This window comes from Lissotriton helveticus, chromosome 9 (assembly GCF_964261635.1).
Source record: "Lissotriton helveticus chromosome 9, aLisHel1.1, whole genome shotgun sequence".
NCBI classification, from domain to species: domain Eukaryota; kingdom Metazoa; phylum Chordata; class Amphibia; order Caudata; family Salamandridae; genus Lissotriton; species Lissotriton helveticus.
Genome location: NC_136070.1, coordinates 932802265 through 932814315, shown reverse-complemented (window position 1 = coordinate 932814315; position 12051 = coordinate 932802265).

Sequence of the window (12051 nt, the reverse complement as noted above, 5' to 3'; positions counted from 1 at the left end):
GATCGCAGTAGCAAGACACACCCTTTCGCTCTCTCACTTGTTCTTGTCCGCAATAAGATAACTAAAAAAGAGACACAAATGAAGTTTACAATGTTTATTTAAACTATTGTGCTCTACGATGCAATATTTGTGCCACAATTTGAAAACAAATACATGTCAATAAAATCTTCAGAATGGTTAATAAACCATATACCATAAAAAGCCCTGTCATGTTATCTGACTGGTCTGCCTAAACCCTCCCGTACTACTGAAACTAAGCGGTTATATATTGTGGATTTCTGGATTTAGTGGGGGACCCCGTACCTTAGCATACATAGGCGCATGTTCTACATCTCAGCTGACACAGCACTCTTGTCTCAGGGCCTACCCTCTGTGTGTTTTTTCAGAACCTCTGTCCTCAGTTATATGGCAAGATATCCATGTGTATTCAAAACAGCACCTGCATTCCTTTATTATGTCTAGGTGCTAGTATCTCACCAGAGAGAATAACAAGGGGCAATGTTGTATGACCTTGCCTAGGCTGTTCAGACTAAATCCCAGGAAAAGAATAAAAAACGAAAAAATGGGCATGGTTCTATGTGAAAATGCAGTGTGGCACAAAGGCAAGTGTGGTATTTAGTAACGTGCAAAATAAAAGCAGCCTACAATGTGCACAATTTGTCTAACATAGGGAAAATGACAATGGGCTATAGAAAAAACTCAACACACTCCATTTGGTCAGAAAAATAGTACGATAAAATACTACAAAATATACATGTAATCAAAAGATAAACAAACTCAATGCATAATTCATACATTTATATATTGGAAAAATAAATTGTCAATTTAGAAAAATAGTCAAATTATGTTGCTTCGTAGGAATCAATTTTGTCACTCACAAATTCAAAGGCCAGGGACTGCAAAACGGAGTCAGACTCTGCAAAAGATGATTGATTAACAGCCCAAGTCGCAAGTTCAAAAGAACAGATATGATCCTCAGTCTCAGCCAGTGCCGAGATAGTTACTGGGTAACCTGCATCCATGCTTGTAGAGCCTGTTTTCCATGATCCATGTGCTGATGCACATATTTTCTCGAAGGTGAGTGGCTCAAACCTCGCATTGTGGATAAGCCGAAAACCTAAGAAACAGTCCTGAAAATGGGTCGCTAAGGGACTCAGCAGTTCAATGTCCTCTGCAGCGGGTGTCTGCGAAGCCACGCAAATATCCAGTGTCCATTCAAAGGGGAACCAAAGGTAGTGGAACTCGGTTTGTACACAGGTATAGTGTGCACAGAGTCTAGTCGATCCCCAGAAGTATAGCAGAGTCTAAAGTAGATAATACTTTACTCTCTTTTGTTGTAATGTGGTTGGGCAGGCAGGCTTATCAGGATGGTAATGTTAAGCATTTGTTGTACACACTCCGGCAAGAAATGATGTCTCAAATTCACAAAAGAGGGGGATTGGGAGCAGATTGGAAAGAGAGGTCCAGTACCCTGGCTCCCTAGAGTCTTCATATCAATCACTAGAGGGTAGCTGTTCCTAAAAGAAGAGAGGCCCAGTACAGTCGCGGGAGGGACTGGTGACAGGGAATCTGTCAATGAGTGTAGGTTGGAAAACTCTTAAAGTGGGGAATTCCTCCTTGTTAATGAAGTGCCCTCACACACCCATGCGGGTGTCATGCTTCATCATCGGGCGTTGCTCCTAGTGCATGTGGAGCTGCAGTACCCCACGGGCCCCGCAAGAGGGCTGTTTGTCGGAGATCTTTTCGAGGAACGCCTCAGTGGTGTGTGCGAGTGTGTGGGGTGTGTAGTGCTAAGTGTGTTAAAAATATCACACTGGTACCCTGGAGAGACTTTATTCTGGGGTCCGTGTAATATGGTTAAAAACTGGAGTCACGTGGAGTATTTTTGATAGGGTGGACAGAATATGATGTATTTGTAGTGCCAGTGGTGATTTAAAATAGTGGTATCAGGTCGACATGTTTCACGCCTCTCATGGTCCCTAGCGGATCCAGTGGCATTTCTTCAGGACCATGCAGCAAGTATATACTTTACCTACATCTGGCCCCAAGTTACTCTTTGCTGCAGTAGAAGACAGTTCAACACTTAGAAGAATTTGTCTCAAGAAAACCCACCATTCAGTCCCATGGAAAAAAACAAAGTGTTACGTTTGCAGGTAAGTAAACGGTTTTGGGGGTGGAGTTTTGGAGGGCAGAACCAATGTACCCCATGGTTCAGGTTGGCACTCAAGGGGCACCACCAGTGGCACTAGGGCGGCCGGGTGCAGCGTGCAGGTTGCCAATGTTACCCAGTGGGCCTAGGGGGCACCTCGGTTGGGGGCTGCTCATAGGCAGGCCACTTGGTCTTGGGAGACAAGCTCCTGGGGTTAAGGTAAGGGCAAAGGGGGTGCCAAGTTAGCACCAAGTCCACACCACCATCAGTGCAGGGGCCGCAGGGTGATTAGGCGGGGTCAGGAACCCAATGCAAACCTATGGAGGTTACCAGTATGGGATTGTGGCTGCAGGATAGGTCCAGGAAGTCTTCCTAGGTAACCAACGGCTGGGCAGGTAAGTAGAGATGTCCCCTGACGTCAGAACACTTCGGGATTGGGTCACCAGGACGCAGGGTCGGAGACTGCAGGGGTGTGTTTTGATTTCGGGAATCTGCTTACCGGTCCGGCTGCAGTTGAGGGAGGTCATTGTGAAGCGGCTGCAGGCAATGACACAGAATGGAGGTGACATACCCTCGATGGTTTGGAGGTCAGAACTGCTGGGGGACCACTTCAGGATGGATGGACCCTCTGGACAAGGGTTGAGGATGACTGGTGCAGAGGTAAGTCCTGGAGCAGGGTTTCTTGGTACTGCGGGCTGGATCTTCTTTTGTGGACAGTGCCGCTGTCCTCGGAAGTCTTAAGTCTTTATTGAATTGGGGGATCAGTCCTCACCAAATTGGAGGTTGTTTGTCCTTTTTTAAGCTGTTGTTTTCTTTGGAACTGCAGGCAGGCCGGTAGGGCTGGGACCACGTCAGTTGAGCCTAGAGTCTTCACTGCTGTGACGTCTTCGGGATTCCAATCTTCTTAGATCATCGAAAACTGCCTTCTGAGTTGAGGGCAGCCCCCTAAATACTGTATTTAGTGGGCGTTTTAGGGGTCTCGAGGTAGTACCCAAGAACTACTGACCTTAGGGTGACTACACCCTCAGTCTACTCACGCCACATTGGGGAGTGGCCACAAACCCTAACCCTGATTGGAGGGTGCCTTCCATCTGCAAGATGGCGGACACTGAAGAATGGACTTCACCTTGCCTCCCCCACCTGAGGGGTGGAGATGGCAAAGGTGGGCACACCTTCATGGCTGTTCTACTTTTCCCCGCCTGTCTTTTCACCGAAAAGGGGTGGACAGGAAAGGGCACTGCTCCTGATAGCAGGAGAGGCCGGGCGTCACTTTGTAAAGGCAGCAAGGCCTTTGAAGCTCCCCTGCCACAGATTGTTCTTCCAGACCTGGGGGAGGTGTGAAAATCTCCGCCCAGAAAAGGCTGTAATTTTGGGTCCAGAGAGCGAAGGTTCCCACCCCAGACATCCAGAAACTTGTCTCATGTTGGCAAGCTTGGAGTCACCAGGCAGAAACCTACCAGAGGCTACTTTGGTTCAGGGCTCCCCTCTAGGGGACCCCTGAGTGCAGGGAATAATCCATCTGACACTGGACTCAGTACAGGTTTATTATTCTGAGATGTTTGATACCAAACAACCCTGGATTCAGTGAAACTATCATGGTGCTGGGGATCTCGACATGACCTGTTTCCAGATCATATACTCAGGATGGCTTTAGTGGGCACTTATAATATCTAGGAATGGCCTTAGATATTATAGGGACCCATCTTTTCGTGCAGATAGGCCCTCACATGAGGTATAGGGCACCCTGCTTTAAAGGTGACTTCCCTAGGCCTCATGCAGTGCTGGGCAGGCCTGGCACATGGGGCCATGCCGACTCTTCACTTTTAGCTGCACCAAAACACGCAGGCTGCAATGGCAGTGGTACATGTCTGTGGTGAGAGGTCTCTGATGGTGCTATAATACATGCTGCAGCCCTCAGAGGCCTTTCCCTGGCTACAATGCCCTTGGTACCATAGGTAGTCTTTACAAGGGGCTAACAGGTAGGCCAGAGCTTGGGCCAATTGTGGAAACATGGGTAGAGGTTAGGGAAAGAACACAGGCCCTGGGTACCTGATTGGCAGGGAACCATGGCACACTAAATCAAAGTGCATCAGAAATCTGGCACACAATGGGGGGGGGGAGTTACTGCAACATAAACTCACTTTCCTACAGTGTGGAATTAGGAAAATGATCATGACAACTATTAGTGTCTACTGGCCACAATAACCACCCGGTAGGACCTGAAAGTGTTGCATTAAATGTACCATTCTGCAACATGCAATTGAGTTGTTCGTCGGTATAATTTGTTAAACTTTGCCAATGATTAAAGCAGGCAATAGAGGGAATTGTTGAGGCATTTATTTCTTACATTTTTTGCCAATCCCAGAAATGTAGTCTGCTGGACAGTGTCATTCAAGAAGATAATTTGTGTGGAAAGTAAGCAGGCTTGAAGTAGGTTTTCCGTTCCCTGAACCCACCAAGATTTCCTTCCCCAAACTGATTTCAAATCAATTGGTTTTTTCCAGTAATCATAGCCTTTAAGGGCTAACTGGTTAACAAATGTACACATGTACCCATTGTGTATTTTTAAAAGATTCACGTTGAATACTGGCTGTGTGTGTATAAAATTATGTCCATATCGGTGATAACGGAACATACCAGCATAGTTAGCAGAATTAAGGTATGGGACTTCCAATTAAAAAAACAGTATAATATTCCAGCTCTGAAAGCATAGAATTTACGGTTACAACATCCAAATGATCTGAATGTAACCCAGGTACTATTACATCACCCATAGAAACTTTAAAGACATAGGGTATCTGCAGGATCTCCGTAGGGCTGAATATATTGAAAGGAACTTTATCCCTAACAATCCCATCAGTCACTGGAACAGCCGAAATGTTGATGAGGGACAAGTCTCTTTTTAATTTATGTGATACAAAATGGGGGGGGGGGGAACACCCCGTCGACCAGTCCGTAGCGTTCTGGGAGGTAGCGACCATTAATCAACAGGAAAAAGAGTCACAAATCCAATCCACATGAAGAAGAAAACCAAGGAGAGTATGATCCACATATATATCCGAGGTGGAACTAGATAAGTGCATTTTAGCCATGAAATAAAAACACAAATCTGTGCTGAAGGCGGATGCAAAACAGAAGAACTGCCTGAAGAAAAATCATCTTGATCCATGGTATACACAGAGATATTTAGTTGAAAAACCAGAAGCTCGGGTTCGATAGCAGGACTCGAAAGTCCAACAGCAGTGGATCCACCATGGGTGGATCAATATGAATGACTTCAGCTGTAGAAGACACAGTTGTAGAAACTGTCATAATTTCGGTTGTGTTGTCGGTTGAGGACTCCCACCCCCCATCCTGGGAGTATCAGCATCGGTGGTGCTCATTGGCTGCAGAGGAATGTCTTGTGGAAGAGCATGAACACCTCATGGCTTACTTGTTAGAATTGGCCACATAGTGTAGTTTGACATGCTCGATGGAGACAACGCATTTGTCTTTAGAACCAGGAAGCAACAGCAATATTCCAGTTCTTGAACCCTTGGACGCAAAAGTCCACCACTGGGGCATGGTAGGATGAGCGGAACTCCTTTTTAATTGCCAACTTCTCTCAAACGAGATCTCCACTTTTTGGAATCCAACCAGAAACTTTATTCTTTATGTCTGCTCTTGGAGAGAGAGAGTGTGTGCAAGTGTTTGCTTGACTGAGCGTCACAGAACTTTTGGAGGTCCTGTAGGACAGCACAATGATTATCTACGTCAAAGGTTGCGGCAGCCGCCACAATGTGTGGACTGTCAAGGTCTGGAAAATACATCTTGATGCCAAAAAGTATTTTGAACGGGGAACGCCTACCCAGAGACCTTTTTTAGGAGGTTATTGAGAGTTTGTTGAACCCCGTAGAGGTGGTTGAACCAACTATGTGCGCACCTAATACTCAGTGCTTACTTTGTGAAACAATAAGTGCCAAATTAATGTCTGTTTGATTAATAAACAACTGATGTTGTGCTCATCTCTATATTGAACCAACTATGTGTGCACCTAATACTCAGTGCTTACTTTGTAAAACAATAAGTGCCAAATTAATGTCTGTTTGATTAATAAACAACTGCTGTTGTGCTCATCTCTATATTACGCAATCAGCACCAGCATGTGGCAGCTGTCATAAGTACTGGTGCTGAGAATTAATTGCTGATGCCCAGCACCTGAAACCACTGGCTCAAATTAAACACTGCTAATACTCTAGCTGTTAAGGGCTGCTTTAAGTCCCGGTTCATTCTTTCCACAACAGAATTGTCCTCTGGCCTTTATGGAAAAGAGTAATGCAGCTGTACACTCAAGTACATCATTGAATCTCGGTACGCTTCAGAAGCAAAAGCCGAACCCTGTTCCTAGTAGAATGCACAAGTACCCATAAAGACTTGCGAGTCTTTAATAACAGTTCAAGCATCTGCTAAGCGCTGTGGCCAAACCCAGAGGATTCTAGAGCAAGAAAGAATGCAGTATCTGAAATCAGTGGACCACAGTAATCCAAATAGATACAGCCAAAGGCTTGTTGAAAATTAAGAGGTGTGTTGGCAGCAGATGAGCCACGATGGAGATTTTAATTTGTCACAACATGTGACATCTTTTTTGGCCTGCTGGTATAGGCCTTGCCACAAAAAACATTGCTATAGCATCGAAATTGTGGCTGCCACCCCGGCATGCACAGAAGCAGCACCTTCATGTGCCGCTACAGCCAAAGTGAGTCTCCTGTCTTGGTTGGGAATAAACTGATTGCTAACCCCAGGAATTCTTACACAAGGAACATTCTGGTCAGTTAAATGATCAGAGTATTTAGAAGGAAAGCCCTTTCACAAAGGGGTGCTCTTTTTAATTGCATTCACTGCAGCCAATATTTCGTTATCTATATTTGTTTTAGTTTATGTAACTGCTGCTACTGCAGCTGTGGTGACTGCAGATTTGGCTGCTTCATCAGCCAGAGAATTTCCTACAGCGTGTGTTCCCACACATTGTTGACTCAGTGTATGTAATACATGAGTTTGTGTTAACCTATCTTCAAGGTCTGCAACTTTAACCCAAAGCATTTTATGGTTGATTGTGCTACCCTTTGAATCGATGAATCCATTTTGTTGCCAGTAAAATGTAGATTATCATTAAAGGACTGTACACAGTAATGCGAATCATATACAATAAGAGTGGGGTATTCAGGATCCGTATAGTCAAGTGCAAGAAGCAAAGCCTTCAGTTCAGCCAACTATGCAATACATGCAAGTTGTTTGAGGTTCGAACACGCTGTCCAACATAACACCAATAATGATGGGGCATGCCTAAGAATATTGTTGCTTAGAACCTATAGCAGGTTGAGCTGAACTGTCAGTGTAAATACTATATTTATACTGATCAAGAGACAGAACAGTAGAGGGCAAAGGGTAAACATGCTCATACTGTAGACATTCTTGTGACTGCAAGAAAGGGTCAAAGACAAAGTCCACATCAACAGCTGTCAAGGATGTAGCCCATTTTATCCATCTGGGATGGAGGGCTTTAGCATTGGGGATGTTAGCTTTGGTGATAGCCTCCAAGGCTGGCATGGAAGTGACAACAAAAATGTGTTTCTCTTGAGCAAGTGACCACTCTTTAAGGAAGGCCATCTGCACGACAATCAGTATATTTTCAGTGGAAGCAAAACACATTTCCGCTCTGGAATATAAATGCGATCTATATGCTATAAGCACAGTTTCACTTTCATTAAAGGTGATAAATGTAAATCCAGTTTCACTTGTTAAAATACGGATGCCCAGGTTCATGGTATTGACACTGGTATTCTAAAGATCTGAACGTATCTAAATGTTTTGATGTCCACCATGCAGTGTAAAAATCAGTGCGTATTAATTCATAAATTGTTTTAATACGTTATGCATAATCAGGTATGTATGTTCTGCCAAAATTCCGAAATGCTAGCAGTGACTGCAAGTCTTTGAGCGTGTTTGGAGGTCGTAATTGTGCACATTTATTCAAAACATGAGGGGGCAAGACTGTTTCCCTCATGCTTAAGTTCATATCCTAGGAAAAGAACACTTAGAAAAGCTATATTAGACTTTTAAAAGTTGAACGTGTAGCCAAGTTCAGCAAACGCTAATATTATGCGATCTACTCTGGCCCAATGGGCATTTAATTAATCATCGGTTAAGTAAATGCCATCTACCTAGGACAGTGCGCGAGGGTCAATATCATGAAGAATCAACCGAATATGTGCTGTAAAAACTCCTGGGCAATCTTATTGCCCATAAGATGTCATGCGTAACGCTTTTGAAATCCAAGGGCGCGAAAAGCAGTCCAGTCTCGGCTGTCAGGAGCCAAATTGTGACTGAAAAAACCATTGGAAATATCCAATGTGATTTTGTATTTCTTACGGACTACATTGCTAATGAGTGCTATACTGTGCGTGTTTTGCACTGAAAATATGCATTCATGATTATTTAAATGTCCATAGTCTAAGACTATGTGATAGGAATGATCCGGTTTTAAGACAGGAAAAATAGGATTATTCATCTGAAAGACACGGGGTGCAATTACTCCCTGGTACTCCAATTGGGAGAGAATTTCTTTAACAGGTGTTTTAGCATCCCGTTTAAATGGATATTGTGGTTGTACTTGCGGGGTGGACCATATAGGTATAGCGTGATAAGGGGAATTCATATCCCAGCCGACATGATTGTGGTAATGTGCAGGGGCTAATGCAAGTGCCCATTAGGCTGCATAAGCTTGTTTGTCTTCGTCAGGGACAGAGGGCAGAAAAGGAAGAACGAATCACAGCCTCTCCCTGGGGGATGTGAGTACAAATGGTGGGAGCTAATCGACCTCTCCTAAGAGGATGTCGTAGGACAAAGTAAAATTTTCCCAGTATATTGTTCTAATGGTGCGTTTAACGTCACCTTCAATTTGAATATCTAAGTGAAATAATCTGTCTGAGGGCCATGCATGTATTAGCAGTTTCAATTCTAACAAAGATAACAGTTGCTTTTGCTACCAGAAACTCCAGTAAATCCCAGCACACGATTGAGACTTCTGCCGCACTGTCAAGGAGAGTCACCGCCCAACTCCTATTCAGGAGGAGGGTTCTCACTGTCTGTGGCATATTTAGCAGTCAACTTTCTTTTTCTGAAACAGGTATTTATACTGAGGAGTTCTGTCCTCCTTTATCTTCACATCAGACTAGCGTTGTGTCTCCCTCTTCGGTTTCACATATACTCCTTCCTGTCTGCGTTCAGATTAACCTCTTCCATACTGCTGGTAAGACGATTCCTTTTTTTTTTTTTTTTTTTGTGTCCTCATATATGCCACCAGTAAATACTCTAGATGGGGACCCCATATGCCTTTCACACTGTCAAAATTGATACCGCCCTGGACTCAATGTGCGTCAATCAGGGGTCACCCAGAGATAGGCTGTTTCCTTTTCCAACTCCCCTGTCCTCTGATGGAATATCTCAGACCTAGGGAGGACAGGACCGACACAAACCTCTGGCATAATCATAGGACTATTACCTCGAAGACCAGGCCACCAGTTCCGACCACACATTCTCTGAGCTCTCTGCTCGGCACGCTATGTCCATCTTACTGACTTCCATAATATTTCGTAAACAGTCCGTAAACCTCGGAGGGGCCGCTGATTTCCATTCTTTACAAATCTCTCTCCTTGCTATAACCATCACATAGAATATAAATTGTGATGAATAGTTGTTGATATTGTAACCAGGTGGTAAACCGAAGAAAACTAACCTCAGAGAGCATGTAATAGTAGTTGTTAAAACCTTCCCCAGGAAATCCACAATCTCCTTCCAGTATTAAAGAATCTCTGGACATTCTAGAAATATATGTATATCATCAGCTGCCGGAAGTTTACAGCGGGGGCAACAATAATTCTCCAGTGTAACCCTGGATAGTTTAGCCGGGGTCCAGTACACCCGATAGACCGTGTACAAATGGTTTCTCCTTAAATTAGCTGGTTTTATTAGACTCTGGGACAAGGAGAAAGAATCTGTCCAGATCTTCCTGGTTTCTTTGGGGCTATCTGATATCACATTACCCCAAAGGTTCGCCAGCTCACAGTTTAACATTCCTGTTACCCCGATTAGTGCCCTGTACCAAAATGAGACCTCTCGTTTCCACCCTCCTCCCCTGCAGACAGAATCAAGGATCCCAGACTCTCTTTCCCGCTGCAACGCCTGCCTTGACCACCAGGCGGAGAGTTGGTTGAACTTGAATCTCGTTAAAGATCCATTTGTCAGTGACACTAAAGAATTCCAGTCCATGAGACCAGAGTTGCCCCAGAGATCCCCCCATTTCCTCACACCTGCTGTTTTTAAAGGCTGGGACAACTGGTCCTGAAGGCACTCCGGAGTGCCCGGGGAGTCCCAAACTGGGGCTTTAGTATGGTAATATGGAATTCCCAGAGCTCTCCGGACATATACCCAATTCCTAAGTGCCGTCTGCAGGATCTTTAGGTGGACTTTTTTATAGAATTTCTGGTCACCGAATTTAAACAAAAAAAACTCCTGGCCCTCTGGTAAATCATAAAGCAATGCCTGGAATAAGCGGCCCTGCGAAGTTGAGTTTATTTATTTATTTCAATTGTATCGCGCAACAGCTACCCAACAAAGGGTTTCCCGGCGCTACTGATTCAGTGGTTTGTCTATGGCCAGGCATGTTTCAGATGTTAAACAGCCAGGTCTTTAAGGCTTTCCTAAACTTCAAATAGCTAGCCTCATTTCGTACAGAAAGTAGCATCGCATTCCACAATGTGGGCCCGAGAAACTAAAAAGATTTTCCACCCACTCTTGACAATTTAGTTTTGGGAATTATAAAATGCTTAGCTGAGGCAGATCGGAGGGCTCGGGAAAGGTGGTAAGGGTGCACTAGGCTTTGCAGGTATTTTGGGGCAGTTTTTGTGGAGATTTTGTGCATAAAGCAGAGAGATTTAAATTTAATCCGATTCTCCACTCTTAGCCAGCATAGATCACGGATGTACTTAGAGGTCGATGTCGTATATGGGATTTTGAATAACAGTCTGACCGCCACATTTTGGACTGTCTGCAGTCCACGAATCGTTTCCTTCTTTGCCCCTAAATATAATACATTGCCGTAATCAAGCCTAGATGTAATTAAAGCATTGATTACCGTTTTCTTTGTGGATTCTGGCATCATCCAGCAGATCTTCTTAAGCCATTTTAAAATTGCAAAGCAGGTAGCAGACGTCTTCACTGCTTGTCGTCAACAATGATACCTAGGTTTCGGGCCTGCATTACAGGAACCGGAAGAATGCCCATTTCTTGTGGCCAATGTTGGGGGCCCCATAGTTCTTTATCTTTACCTAGGATCATTACTTCGGTCTTATTACCGTTTAATTTAAGAAAATTCTCTTGCATCCATCCTGCAATTTCCACAAGTCCTTGTTTTAAGGTAGATGGACTATCATTTTTCGCAGAGGAAAGCGAGAAGAGCAGCTGTGAATCATCAGCATAGGAAAACATTTGTAATCCAGTCTCTTTCGCTACCTTTGCTAGCGGACTCATATATAAATTAAATAGTAAAGGGCTTAATATGGAGCACTGCGGTACTCCATGTTTAAATGCCTGAATGTCTGAACATGCAGAGCGAGAAAAGACTTGAAAAGTACGTTTGTCCAAAAGCGACTTGATCCAATTGATGGCAGCTCCTCTAATACCCATTGAATATAGTGTCCGCATTAATACAGTATGTGATACCATATTGAGTGCGGCACTAATGTCCAATAACACTAGTGCCACCGTTTCACCTCTGTCCAACATGGAACGAATGTTCTCTGTAACACCAAGTAAGGTTGTCTCCGTAGAGAAACCTGATCGAAAGCCTGACTGCTGGGGGGGCA